Source organism: Pleurodeles waltl, chromosome 1_2 (assembly GCF_031143425.1).
Source record: "Pleurodeles waltl isolate 20211129_DDA chromosome 1_2, aPleWal1.hap1.20221129, whole genome shotgun sequence".
Taxonomy (NCBI): Eukaryota; Metazoa; Chordata; class Amphibia; order Caudata; family Salamandridae; genus Pleurodeles; species Pleurodeles waltl.
In genome coordinates, this window is record NC_090437.1 from 748,419,169 (window position 1) to 748,434,320 (window position 15,152).

At 45.5% G+C, this 15,152-nt stretch overlaps 1 protein-coding gene across 1 annotated transcript in view; it reads right to left on the reverse strand.

Moving 5' to 3' along the window:
- PPID (peptidylprolyl isomerase D) overlaps positions 1-15,152 on the reverse strand; it is a 72,018-nt gene that overhangs the window by 12,164 nt on the left and 44,702 nt on the right. The window lies entirely within an intron of this gene.

The following is a 15,152-nucleotide window of genomic DNA, read 5'->3' on the forward strand; positions in this document are numbered from 1 at the left end:
GCACCACCTCCAGACAAGGAGAGCCGAAAGTTTGATGCAGCCGGGAAAAGGGTTCCAGTACAAGCTGCAAATCAGTGGCGCATCGCCAACTCGCAGGCACTCCTAGCACGATATGACCGAGCCCATTGGGACGAGATGCAGCATCTCATCGAGCACCTCCCCAAAGAATTCCAAAAACGGGCAAAACAAGTGGTTGAAGAAGGACAAAACATATCCAACAACCAAATCCGTTCTTCTATGGATGCAGCAGATACAGCTGCAAGAACTATAACTACTGCTGTAACGATAAGGAGGCACGCATGGCTGCGCACATCCGGCTTCAAACCTGAGATACAACAGGCAGTGCTCAATATACCGTTCAATGAACAACAATTGTTTGGACCAGAAGTGGACACTGCAATTGAAAAATTAAAGAAAGACACCGACACAGCTAAAGCCATGGGCGCGCTCTATTCCCCGCAGGGCAGAGGCACATTTGGCACATTTCGCAAAACTACTTTCAGAGGAGGGTTTCGAGGTCAAGCCACACAAGCCAGCACCTCACAAACAACACCGTCTACCTACCAGGGACAGTATCAAAGGGGAGGCTTTTGGGGCAAATACAGAGGGGGCCAATTCCCAAGAAACCGGGGAAAATTTCAAGGGCCCAAAACCCCTACAAAACAAGCAGTGACTCACAAGTCACTCAAACCCTTCACACAACACCAGTGGGGGGAAGTCTAAGCCAGTTCTACAAATCCTGGGAGGAGATAACAACAGACACTTGGGTCTTAGCAATTATCCAACATGGTTATTGCATAGAATTTCTCCAACTCCCTCCAAACGGCCCACCGAAAAAACACAAGATGTCCAAACAGCATATAGACCTTCTAGGACTAGAAGTTCAAGCATTACTGCAAAAAGACGCAATAGAATTAGTACCAAAAACACAAAAGAACACAGGAGTTTACTCACTGTACTTTCTAATACCAAAAAAGGACAAAAGTCTGAGACCAATATTGGATCTCAGAACACTAAACACCTACATCAAATCAGACCACTTTCACATGGTCACGTTACAAGACGTAATACCACTACTGAAACAGCAAGACTACATGACAACGTTAGATCTAAAAGACACGTATTTCCATATACCGATACCACCCTCGCACAGGAAATACCTAAGGTTCGTATTCGAAGGAATACATTACCAATTCAAAGTGTTGCCATTCGGAATAACGACAGCACCAAGAGTCTTTACAAAATGTCTAGCAGTAGTAGCTGCACATATCAGGAGGCAGCAAATACACGTGTTCCCGTACCTAGACGATTGGTTAATCAAAACCAACTCGCTAACAAAGTGTTTACACCACACAGATTATGTTATACAAACCCTTTTCAAACTGGGTTTCTCCGTCAACTATGCAAAGTCACACCTTTTGCCGTGTCAAACACAGCAATACTTAGGAGCGACAATCAACACAACAAAAGGGGTAGCCACTCCAAGTCCACAAAGGGTTCACCATTTTCACAAGGTGATACAAGCTATGTATCCAACACAAAAGATACACGCAAAGATGGTCTTAAAACTCCTAGGCATGATGTCCTCATGCATAGCCATTGTCCCAAACGCAAGATTGCACATGCGGCCCTTACAACAGTGCCTAGCATCACAATGGTCACATGCACAGGGTCACCTTCTAGATCTGGTGTTGATAGACCGCCAAACATACATCTTGCTTCTATGGTGGAACAGTACAAATTTAAACAAAGGGCGGCCTTTCCAAGACCCAGTGCCACAATACGTGATAACAACAGATGCTTCCATGACAGGGTGGGGAGCACACCTCAATCAACACAGCATTCAAGGACAATGGGACGTACATCAAAGAAAGTTTCATATAAATCACCTAGAATTGTTAGCAGTATTTCTAGCGTTGAAAGCATTCCAACCAATGATAACCCACAAATACATTCTTGTCAAAACAGACAACATGACGACAATGTATTATTTAAACAAACAGGGGGGAACACACTGGACACAGTTGTGTCTCCTCACACAAAAAATATGGCATTGGGCAATTCACAACCACATTCGCCTAATAGCACAGTTTATTCCAGGGATCCAGAACCAGCTAGCAGACAATCTCTCTCGGGATCACCAACAGGTCCACGAATGGGAAATTCACCCCCAAATCCTGAACACTTACTTCCAAATTTGGGGAACACCTCAAATAGATCTATTTGCAACAAAAGAAAACGCAAAATGCCAAAACTTCGCATCCAGGTACCCACACCGGCAATCTCACGGCAATGCTCTATGGATGAATTGGTCAGGGATATTTGCGTACGCTTTTCCCCCTCTCCTTCCATATCTAGTAAACAGATTGAGTCAAAACAAACTCAAACTCATACTAATAGCACCAACATGGGCAAGACAACCTTGGTATACCACACTACTAGACCTGTCAGTAGTACCTCATGTCAAACTACCCAACAGGCCAGATCTGTTAACACAACACAAACAGATCAGGCATCCAAACCCAGCATCGCTGAATCTAGCAATTTGGCTCCTGAAATCCTAGAATTTGGACACTTGAACCTCACACAAGAATGTATGGAGTTCATAAAACAAGCTAGAAGGCCATTCACTAGACACTGCTATGCAAGTAAATGGAAAAGATTTGTTTGTTACTGCCATAATAATCAAGTCCAACCATTGCATGCATCTCCAAAAGATGTAGTAGGATATTTACTACATCTACAAAAAGCAAATCTAGCTTTTAATTCCATAAAAATACATCTCGCAGCAACATCTGCTTACCTGCAGATTACTCATTCAACTTCCCTATTTAGAATACCGGTCATTAAAGCGTTTATGGAGGGCCTAAAGAGAATAATACCACCAAGGACACCACCTGTTCCTTCATGGAACCTCAACATTGTCTTGACAAGGCTCATGGGTCCACCTTTCGAACCCATGCATTCTTGTGAAATCCAATACTTAACGTGGAAAGTTGCATTTCTCATTGCCATTACATCTCTAAGAAGAGTAAGTGAAATTCAGGCATTTACTATACAAGAACCATTTATTCAAATACACAAAAATAAGGTAGTTCTAAGAACCAACCCAAAATTCTTACCAAAGGTCATCTCACCGTTCCACTTAAATCAAACAGTAGAATTGCCAGTGTTCTTTCCACAGCCAGACTCAATAGCTGAAAGAGCACTACATACATTAGACATCAAAAGAGCACTAATGTACTACATTGACAGAACAAAACTAATTAGGAAAACAAAACAACTATTTATTGCATTTCAAAAACCTCATACAGGAAATCCAATATCAAAACAAGGTATAGCTAGATGGATAGTTAGGTGCATCCAAACCTGCTATCTTAAAGCAAAGAGACAGCTGCCTATTACACCAAAGGCACACTCAACCAGAAAGAAAGGTGCTACCATGGCCTTTCTAGGAAATATTCCAATGAACGAAATATGTAAGGCAGCAACATGGTCTACGCCTCACACATTTACTAAGCACTACTGTGTAGACGTGTTATCTGCACAACAAGCCACAGTAGGTCAAGCTGTACTAAGAACTTTATTTCAAACTACTTCCACTCCTACAGGCTGAACCACCGCTTTTGGGGAGATAACTGCTTACTAGTCTATGCACAGCATGTGTATCTGCAGCTACACATGCCACCGAACGGAAAATGTCACTTACCCAGTGTACATCTGTTCGTGGCATTAGTCGCTGCAGATTCACATGCGCCCACCCGCCTCCCCGGGAGCCTGTAGCCGTTTGGAAGTAATCTTCAATCTGTACATTTGTAAATATATTACTTTAACCTTCATTTTGTACATACTTAGTCATTCCATTGCATGGGCACTATTACTAACATACACAACTCCTACCTCACCCTCTGCGGGGAAAACAATCTAACATGGAGTCGACGCCCATGCGCAATGGAACCAAAGTAGGAGGAGTCCCTCGGTCTCGTGACTCGAAAAGACTTCTTAGAAGAAAAACAACTTGTAACACTCCAAGCCCAACACCAGATGGCGGGATGTGCACAGCATGTGAATCTGCAGCGACTAATGCCACGAACAGATGTACACTGGGTAAGTGACATTTTCCATACAGAGCCAGCTTCCTACAGTGCCTCTTCATAAGGATCCTATAGAGGATGATTTCCTCTTTGAAACACTAACTGCCTCACACAAGACAACTCAATATCCCCCTATCCTGAAGGGAACGTTAAAGCATTCAGATGACAAATTTCAAGACCCAGCTAGAGCTCAGGTTATTACTCCTAGAGTGGAGAAGAAATACAAGGCCTCTCTCTCAGACCCCTAGCTACACCAGGAGTCAGATTACAGCAGACTCTTAAGTAGTGACTAATGCTAGGAATAGCGTTAACTCCCAAGCTGGTCCACCTACTGATAAGGAGTGTAAACTCACTGATGCCTCAGGCATGTGTGTTGCTGCTCAAGCAGCAAATCACTTGTGTATTGCCAACATGCAGGGACTCCTGGCACGGTACAATTGAGCCCACTGGGACGAGATGGAGCAGTTGCTCCAATACCTCCCAAAGCAACATAGGAAAAGGAAGCAAGAAATTGTCAATGAAGGACAGCTCATTTCCAATAGCTCTATAGTATAGAGTCTATACCCTGTGCCTTAGAGTCGGCTGATAATGCAGCCAGAGGTATCAATGCTAGTGTCCTCCTACGCCGACACACATGGCTGAGTATTTCTGGCTTCAAACACGAAATGCAACAAAAAAAATTCTAATTGTGTCTTCAGAAAAGGAACAACTTTTTGGCCCACAAGTAGACCAGGCCTTAGAGAAAATGAAGGGCAACAAGGTGGTGACAAGGAGCGCTTCAGCTTCCAACTCTCACGGTGCTTTTCGTACAAGCCAGCCTCTGAACCTCCTTAAGCTGCAGCATCCTCATCCTGCAATAAGGGTCAGCCACATACAACCTCACACGGGATTCTACAACAAATCCTATTGAGGAAATTATTACAGAGGTAGAGGTTAAAACAACCTTCTCTCAAGCCCCTGCCTCTAAACAGTAACTCACTCGGACTACCCTCCAAACACCAGACACCTCTAGGAGGGCACTTTCAGTTCTTTCTCCAAAAGTGGCAACAAATCACAACAGATCAATGGGTGTTGGATATTATCTAACATACTATTGTCTGGAGCTCGGTTCCACACCTCCAAATATCCCACCTCACACTATCACCTCACTCTCCTCAAACAGGAAGTTCAATCTGTACTTGCAAAGAAAACAATAGAACCATTTAATATTCAACATCAAGGAACAGGGGTGTATTCCCTTTACTTTCTCATCCCCAAGAAAGATGTCTCACCAATACCCATTCTGGATCTCAGACCTGTAAACCATTACATCATATCAGAACATTTTCATAAGGTCACACTCCAAGATGTGTTATACTTGCTACAACATAGCGACTCTGTATCAGCACTAGGTCTAAAAGACACCCATATTCGTATTCACCGAGCTCAATGCAACTATCTCAGATTTGTCATAGAAGGGCAGCACTATCAATTCAAAGTACTCCCATTCGGGGTCACCACAGCCCCAAGAGTGTTGCCAAAATGCCAAGCAGTGGTAGCAGCTCACCTCTGCAGACAGAATATTCATGTGTACCCATATCTAGATCACTGGCTTATCAAAACCAGCTTTCTCAATCAATGTCTCAGCCACATTCAAACAAAAACAGACTTATTTCGCCAGTTAGGATTCACAATCAATCTTCAAAAGTCACATCTCACCCCATTTCAGGTACAGCCTTGCCATGAGGCCATAATCAATACACAGCTAGGCGTGAGTGTGTTGGCGGGGGCATAAGTAATACACTAAATATATAAACTAGAACTCACAAATAGGTATAGAAAAGGTTAGAAAACAGTGCAAATAGCAATAACCGATAGTGACCCTAGGGTAAGCACAAACCATATACAAAAAAATTAAATGCAAACAAGGAACCCCCACCTAGGTAAGTAGAATGTGTAGAGGGGGGCTGGGAGTAGTGGAAAACCACTGAGGTAAGAAACGCAGCACTCTAAGGAACCCCCAGAGTGCATAGAATCATACTTCCAATACTTGCAACAGTATTGGGGATTGATTCGAGGCATGTCTGATACCAAACAAGCCCAGGTTTAGAGTTACCATTTATATAGCTGGGCATAGGTAGTGACCTATGTCCAGTACACGTGTAGAGTGGAGTCCCCCGCACTCACAAATTCCAGGAAAATGGATCTGGAGTTTGTGGGGGCACCTCTGCTAGTGCAGGGGTGCCCTCACACTCCGGTACTTGCAACCTGCCCTCTGGGCTGAGAGGGCCTACCATAGGAGTGACCTGGTGTAGCGACCTGTAGTGAAAATGGGTGTATGCACCCGTTTTGCGCAGACTGGAATAGCAGGCCTGCAGAACCCTTTGCATGGGCTCCCTATGGGTGGCAGAATAACTGCTGCAGCCCATAGGGATCCCCTGGGTACCTAGGTACCACATACTTACATAGGGGGACCAGTATGACAATTGTGGGAGGAAAAAGGTACAGTTTAGAGGAGAGAGCAAAACTACTGGGGTTCCGGTTAGCAGGATCCCAGTGGACAGTCAAACCCAGGCAGAAAATGGGGGTGACCATGCCAAGAAAGAGGGTACTTTCTTACAGCATAGCTTACCCAAATGCACAAGGAGTACAGAACTTAAGCTCAACTTTTTCACTTCCGCCCCAATAAATGGGTCACAGTGAAATAAATCATGAAACTTCAGGGAATGATGGCTTATTGCATTGCAATGTGCCACATTCACATCTTTACTGCTGCAGGAATATCTATCACGCCAACGTCTCAGGCACAGGGTCACTTAGAGGATCTAGTGTTGGCAGACGCCCACACATTTCACACTCTGCAATGGTGACACAAAAACAATCTTTGAAAGGGCGGCCATTTCTGGACCCTGTTCCACAAGTCATTCTGACAACGGATGCTTCCCAGACAGAATGGGGTGCTCATCTCCAAGGCCTCACAATACAAGTTCTTTGGGAGATCAAGAGATATATATGGAAAATATCACTTACCCAGTGTACATCTGTTCGTGGCATGAGACGCTGCAGATTCACATGCTGTGCACATCCCGCCATCTAGTGTTGGGCTCGGAGTGTTACAAGTTGTTTTTGTTAGAAGAAGTCTTTTCGAGTCACGAGATCGAAGGACTCCTCCCCTTTCGGCTCCATTGCGCATGGGCGTCGACTCCATCTTAGATTGTTTTCCCCGCAGAGGGTGAGGTAGGAGTTGTGTATATAGTAATAGTGCCTGTAAGGAAATGCCTCCTTGGCATGGTTACCCCCTGACTTTTTGCCTTTGCTGATGCTATGTTTTGAATTGAAAGTGTGCTGAGGCCGGCTAACCAGGCCCCAGCACCAGTGTTCTTTCCCTAACCTGTACTTTTGATTCCACAATTGGCACACCCTGGCACCCAGATAAGTCCCTTGTAACTGGTACCTCTGGTACCAAGGGCCCTGATGCCAGGGAAGGTCTCTAAGGGCTGCAGCATGTATTAGGCCACCCTAGAGACCCCTCACCCAGCACAGACACACTGCTTACCAGCTTGTGTGTGCTAGTGAGAACAAAATGAGTAAGTCGACATGGCACTCCCCTCAGGGTGCCATGCCAGCCTCTCACTGCCTATGCAGTATAGGTAAGACACCCCTCTAGCAGGCCTTACAGCCCTAAGGCAGGGTGCACTATACCATAGGTGAGGGTACCAGTGCATGAGCACTGTGCCCCTACAGTGTCTAAGCAAAACCTTAGACATTGTAAGTGCAGGGTAGCCATAAGAGTATATGGTCTGGGAGTCTGTTTTACACGAACTCCACAGCACCATAATGGCTACACTGAAAACTGGGAAGTTTGGTATCAAACTTCTCAGCACAATAAATGCACACTGATGCCAGTGTACATTTTATTGTAAAATACACCACAGAGGGCACCTTAGAGGTGCCCCCTGAAACTTAACCGACTATCTGTGTAGGCTGACTGGTTCCAGCAGCCTGCCACACTAGAGACATGTTGCTGGCCCCATGGGGAGAGTGCCTTTGTCACTCTGAGGCCAGTAACAAAGCCTGCACTGGGTGGAGAAGCTAACACCTCCCCCAGGCAGGAGCTGTAACACCTGGCGGTGAGCCTCAAAGGCTCACCCCTTTGTCACAGCACCGCAGGACACTCCAGCTAGTGGAGTTGCCCGCCCCCTCCGGCTCCGGCCCCGGCCCCCACTTTTGGCGGCAAGGCCGGAGAAAATAATGAGAATAACAAGGAGGAGTCACTGGCCAGTCAGGACAGCCCCTAAGGTGTCCTGAGCTGAGGTGACTAACTTTTAGAAATCCTCCATCTTGCAGATGGAGGATTCCCCCAATAGGATTAGGGATGTGACCCCCTCCCCTTGGGAGGAGGCACAAAGAGGGTGTACCCACCCTCAGGGCTAGTAGCCATTGGCTACTAACCCCCCAGACCTAAACACGCCCTTAAATTTAGTATTTAAGGGCTCTCCCTGAACCTAGAAACTAGATTCCTGCAACAACAAGAAGAAGGACTGCCTAGCTGAAAACCCCTGCAGAGGAAGACCAGAAGACAACAACTGCCTTGGCTCCAGAAACTCACCGGCCTGTCTCCTGCCTTCCAAAGAACTCTGCTCCAGCGACGCCTTCCAAAGGGACCAGCGACCTCTGAATCCTCTGAGGACTGCCCTGCTTCGACGACAAGAAACTCCCGAGGACAGCGGACCTGCTCCAAAAAGACTGCAACTTTATCCAAAGGAGCAGCTTTAAAGAACCCTGCAATCTCCCCGCAAGAAGCGTGAGACTTGCAACACTGCACCCGGCGACCCCGACTCGGCTGGTGGAGAACCAACACCTCAGGGAGGACCCCCGGACTACTCTACGACTGCGAGTACCAAAACCTGTCCCCCCTGAGCCCCCACAGCGCCGCCTGCAGAAGTCCCGACGCCTGGAAAAGACCCTGCACCCGCAGCCCCCAGGACCTGAAGGACCGGACTTTCACTGCAGAAGTGACCCCCAGGGGTCCCTCTCCCTTGCCCAAGTGGAGGTTTCCCCAAGGAAGCCCCCCCTTGCCTGCAGCGCTGAAGAGATCCCTTGATCTCTCATTGACTTCCAATGCGAACCCGACGCTGGTTCTAACACGGCACCCGGCCGCCCCCGCGCCGCTGAGTGTGAAATTCCTGTGTGGGCTTGTGTCCCCCCCGGTGCCCTACAAAACCCCCCTGGTCTGCCCTCCGAAGACGCGGGTACTTACCTGCTGGCAGACTGGAACCGGGGCACCCCCTTCTCTCCATTGAAGCCTATGCGTTTTGGGCACCACTTTGAACTCTGCACCTGACCGGCCCTGAGCTGCTGGTGTGGTAACTTTGGGGTTGCTCTGAACCCCCAACGGTGGGCTACTTTGGACCAAGAACTGAACCCTGTAAGTGTCGTACTTACCTGGTAAAACTAACAAAAACTTACCTCCCCCAGGAACTGTGAAAATTGCACTAAGTGTCCACTTTTAAAATAGCTATTTGTGAATAACTTGAAAAGTATACATGCAATTGAAATGATTCAAAGTTCCTAGTGTACTTACCTGCAATACCTTTCAAACAAGATATTACATGTTAAATTTGAACCTGTGGTTCTTAAAATAAACTAAGAAAATATATTTTTCTATAACAAAACCTATTGACTGGATTTGTCTCTGAGTGTGTGTACCTCATTTATTGTCTATGTGTATGTACAACAAATGCTTAACACTACTCCTTGGATAAGCCTACTGCTCGACCACACTACCACAAAATAGAGCATTAGTATTATCTCTTTTTACCACTATTTTACCTCTAAGGGGAACCCTTGGACTCTGTGCATGCTATTCCTTACTTTGAAATAGCACATACAGAGCCAACTTCCTACAGTGCCCATGCGATGGAGTAAATATGTATGTACATAATGTGGTTAAAAGTGATATTTAAAAATTTACAAATGTACAAGTCTAATTTTTCTCAACTTAAAACGGCTACAGGCTCCAGGGGAGGTGGGAGGGCGCATGTGAATCTGCAGCGTCTCATGCCACGAACAGATGTACACTGGGTAAGTGACATTTTCCGTTCGATGGCATGTGTAGCTGCAGATACACATGCTGTGCATAGACCAGTAAGCAGTTATCTCCCCAAAAGCGGTGGTTCAGCCTGTAGGAGTTGAAGTTGTTTGAAATAAAGTCCGTAATATTGCTTGTCCTACTGTGGCTTGCTGTGTTGTTAACACATCCACGCAGTAATGCTTGGTAAATGTATGAGGCGTAGACCATGTAGCTGCCTTACATATTTCAGTCATTGTAATGTTTCCTAGAAAGGACATGGTAGCACCTTTCTTTCTAGTGGAGTGTGCCTTTGGTGTAATAGGCAGTTCACTTTTTGCTTTTATATAACAGGTTTGAATACATTTAACTATCCATCTGGCAATGCCTTGTTTGAATATTGGATTCCCTGTATGAGGTTTTTGGAAAGCAACAAACAATTGTTTTGCGAATTTGTTTTGTTCTGTCAATATAGTACATTAGTGCCCTTTTGATGTCTAATGTATGTAATGCTCTCTCAGCTACAGAATCTGGTTCTGGAAAGAACACTGGGAGTTCCACTGTTTGATTTAAGTGGAACAGTGATATGACTTTAGGTAAGAATTTAGGATTTGTTCATAGAACTACTTTATGTTTGTATTTGAATAAAGGGTTCTTGTATGGTATAGGCTTGTATTTCACTTACTCTTCTGAGAGATGTGATAGCTATTAGAAATGATACTTTCCATGTTAAGTACTGTATCTCACATGAGTGCATGGGTTCAAATGGTGGACCCATGAGTCGTGTTAATACGATGTTGAGGTTCCACAAAGGAACTGGTGGTGTTCTTGGTGGGATAATCCTTTTCAGACCCTCCATAAATGCTTTTATGACTGGGATTCTGAATAATGAAGTTGAGTGCGTAATTTGCAGATAAGCTGAAATTGCAGTGAGATGTATTTTAATGGATGAAAAAGCTAACTTGGACTTTTGTAAGTGTAGTAGGTAGCTTACGATGTTTTTAGCAGATGCGTGTAATGGTTGAATTTGATTATTATAGCAGTAATAAACAAATATTTTCCACTTATTTGCGTAGCAATGTCTTGTGGTTGGTTTCCTAGCTTGTTTTATGACCTCCATGCATTCTTGTGTAAGGTCTAGGTGTCTGAATTCTAAGATTTCAGGAGCCAAATTGCTAGATTGAGCGATGCTGGATTCGGGTGTCTGATATGTTGTTTGTGTTAAGTTAACAGATCTGGTCTGTTTGGCAGTTTGATATGAGGCACTACTGAGAGGTCTAGTAGTGTTGTGTACCAAGGTTGCAATGCCCAAGTTGGTGCTATTAGTATGAGTTTGTTTTGACTCAATTTGTTTACTAGATACAGAAGGAGTGGGAGAGGGGGAAAAGCGTATGCAAATATCCCTGACCAACTCATCCATAACGCATTGCCTTGAGAGTGAGCCTGTGGGTACCTGGATGCGAAGTTTTGGCATTTTGCGTTTTCTTTTGTTGCAAATAGGTCTATTTGCGGTGTTCCCCATCTTTGGAAGTACGTTTTTAGTACTTGGGGATGAATTTCCCATTCGTGGATCTGTTGGTGATCCCGAGAGAGATTGACGGCTAACTGGTTTTGAATTCCTGGTATGAACTGCGCTATTAGGCAAATGTGGTTGTGAATCGCCCAATGCCATATCTTTTGTGCTACGAGACTCAACTGTGTCAAGTGTGTCCCTCCCTGTTTGTTCAGATAATACATTGTTATCATGTTGTCTGTTTTGACAAGAATGTGTTTGTGGGTTATTATAGGTTGAAATGCTTTCAACGCTAGAAATACTGCTAGTAGTTCTAAGTGATTTATATGAAGCGGTCTCTGCTGAGTGTCTCATTGTCCTTGGATGCTGTGTTGGTTGAGGTGTGCTCCCCACCCTATCATGGAAGCATCCTTTGTGATTATGTATTGAGGCACTGGGTCTTGAAAAGGCAGCCCTTTGTTTAAGTTTATAGTATTCCACCATTGAAGCGAGGTGTATGTTTGGCGGTCTATCAACACTAGATCTTGAAGTTGACCCTGTGCTTGCGACCATTGCGATTCTAGACACTGTTGTAAGGGCTGCATGTGTAATCTTGCATTTGGGACAATGGCTATGCAGGAGGACATCATGCCTAGTAGTTTCATTACTAATTTTACCTGGAACTTTTGGTTTGGGTGCATGACCTGTATTACGTTTTGGAATGCCTGTACCCTTTTTGGACTTGGAGTGGCAATCCCTTTTGTTGTGTTGATTGTTGCTCCTAAGTACTGTTGTATTTGACACGGCTGTAGGTGTGATTTGTTGTAGTTGATTGAGAAACCTAGCTTGTGAAGGGTTTCTATGACATACTTTGTGTGTTGTGAACACCGTTCTTGTGTATTGGTTTTGATTAACCAATCGTCTAGGTACGGGAAGACATGTATTTGCTGCCTTCTGATATGAGCAGCCACTACTGTAGTCTTGTTGTTTGAGCAATGGGATTACGTCCTGCAGTGTTACCATGTGATCTGATTTGATGTAGATATTTAATGTTCTGAGATCTAATATAGGTCTTAGAGTTTTGTCTTTTTTGGGTATGAGAAAGTACAGTGAGTAAACTCCTGTTCCTCTTTGATGAATTGGTACGAGTTCTATTGCATCTTTTTGTAACAACGCTTGGAGCTCCAGTTGTAGAAGATCCATATGTTTTGACATATTGTGTGTTTTCGGTGGGACATTTGGAGGGAATTTTAGAAATTCTATTCAATTACCATGCTGGATAATTGCTAGGACCCAAGTGTCTGTTATTTCCTTCCATTGTTTGTAGAACTTGGTTAATCTCCCCCCCCCCCCCCCCCCCCACTGGTGTTGTGTTGGGGATTTGTGACGTTGAAGTCACTGCTTGTTTTGTGAGTTTGGAACTTCCCTCTACTTTTTGGGAACTGTCCCCCTCTATATTGTGCCCAAAAACTTCCCCGCTGATATTGGCTCTGATAAGTGGGCCTTGTTTGTGAGTTCTGTGCTTTGTCCTCGAAACTGTGTTTTACGAAATGTGCCTCTGCTCTGTGGGGAGTAGAGTGCGCCCATGGCTTTGGCCGTATCAGTGTCCTTTTTACGTTTTGATAGCAGTGTCCACCTCCGGCCTAAACAACTGCTGTCCGTTAAATGGCATATTCAGCACGGCTTGTTGTATTTCCGACTTGAATCCTGATGTACGCAGCCATGCATGTTTCCTTATTGTCACTGCTGTGTTTTCAGCCCTAGCAGCTGTGTCTGCCGCATCCATTGCTGACCGTATCTGATTGTTTGAGATACTCTGTCCTTCTTCCACTACTTGCTGTGCTCTTTTTTTGGAACTCCTTGGGCAAATGTTCTATAAAGTGTTGCATTTCGTCCCAATGAGCCCTATCATATCTGGCTAACAAACCCTGTGAGTTGGCAATACGCCACTGGTTTGCTGCCTGTGCCGCCACTCTTTTCCCTGCTGCGTCGAATTTACGACTCTTTGTCTAGAGGTGGTGCATCTCCTGAAGTGTGTGAGTTCGCCCTCTTGCGAGCTGCCCCTACCACCACTGAGTCTGGTATCAACTGTTGTGTGATGTACACGGGGTCTGTTGGCGGCGGTTTATATTTTTTCCTCCACCCTTGGAGTAATGGCCCTTCCTTTGACAGGCTCGTCAAACACTTGTTTGGAGTGTTTTAGCATTCCAGGTAGCATGGGGAGGCTCTGGTACTGGCTGTGTGTGGACGACAGTGTATTAAATAGAAAGTCGTCTTCAATTGGCTCAGCATGCAGGCTGACATTATGAAACGCCGCTGCCCTTGACACCACCTGTGCGTAGGCTGTACTATCCTCTGGTGGTGACGGTCTAGCTGGATAACACTCGGGACGGTTATCCGACACTGGCGCATCATAAAGATCCCACGCGTCTGGATCATCCTGACTCATCCCTGTATGAGTTTGGGATTGCATCATTGGTGGAGTGGCTACCGGTGATGGTTGTGGAGATGGTGGTGGGGTTACTTGTTTAGCCACTTTCGCCTGTGGCTGCTTGTCTTTCTCTTGGAAGGCAAGTTTTCGTGTCATTCGAATTGGAGGGAGAGTACTGATCTTCCCGGTTTCTTTTTGGATGTGGAGCCTTCTTTGGGTGTAGTCTGGCTCCATTGTCTCCAGTTCCTGTCCAAATCTATGTGTTTGCATTTGTGAAGACAGGCCTTGTTCCTCTGTGTAGGAACTTTATTTTGGTTCAGAGGCCGGATGTTTCGGTATCGAAACCTTTTCGGCTGCCTTTTTCGGCTCCGAAGACACTTTTTTGATTTTTGGCGTACTGATCTCGATGCCGACTCATTTCGGTGCCGCCCTCTCGGTGACGAGATTGCTCTGACCTGGTGTCGAGTCTGCTCTATGCCGGTATCTCGACGGGAGTCGGATGACTTAGACACATGCATGCCCTTTTTCGATGCCGATGTTCGGTCACCTATTTTTCGGGTTAAGCCATGGCCTGCTGGCTTTAGCGGTTTTGTGTGACGTCTTACTCACGGTTTTCGGCATCTGTTCGGGATCGACCTCGTCCGAATCTGCAATGGAGAAGGTTTCTTCCTCTTCCTCCAAGTGTTGTTGTCCTGTCGGCGCCGACGCCATTTGTAGTCTTCTTGCTCTTCGGTCTCTTAACGTCTTCCTCGACCGAAACGCTCGACAGGCCTCACAGGTATCCTCTTTGTATTCTGGAGACAAACACAAATTACAGACCAGATGCTGATCTGTATAAGGATACTTGTGACATTCGGGGCAGAAGCGGAATGGGGTCCGTTCCATTAGCCTTGAAGACGCACGTGGTCGGGCCGACCAGGCCCCACCAGGGAATCGAAAACTCTGAATGGCCACCGGAGCTCTTCAAAATTCAGTGTCGATCTGTTGTAACTAACCCGATACCGAACGCAAACAATACCGTCGAATTTTCCGAACCGAAACGCGGAGCGAAAAGGAACACGTCCGAACCCGATGGCGGAAAGAAAA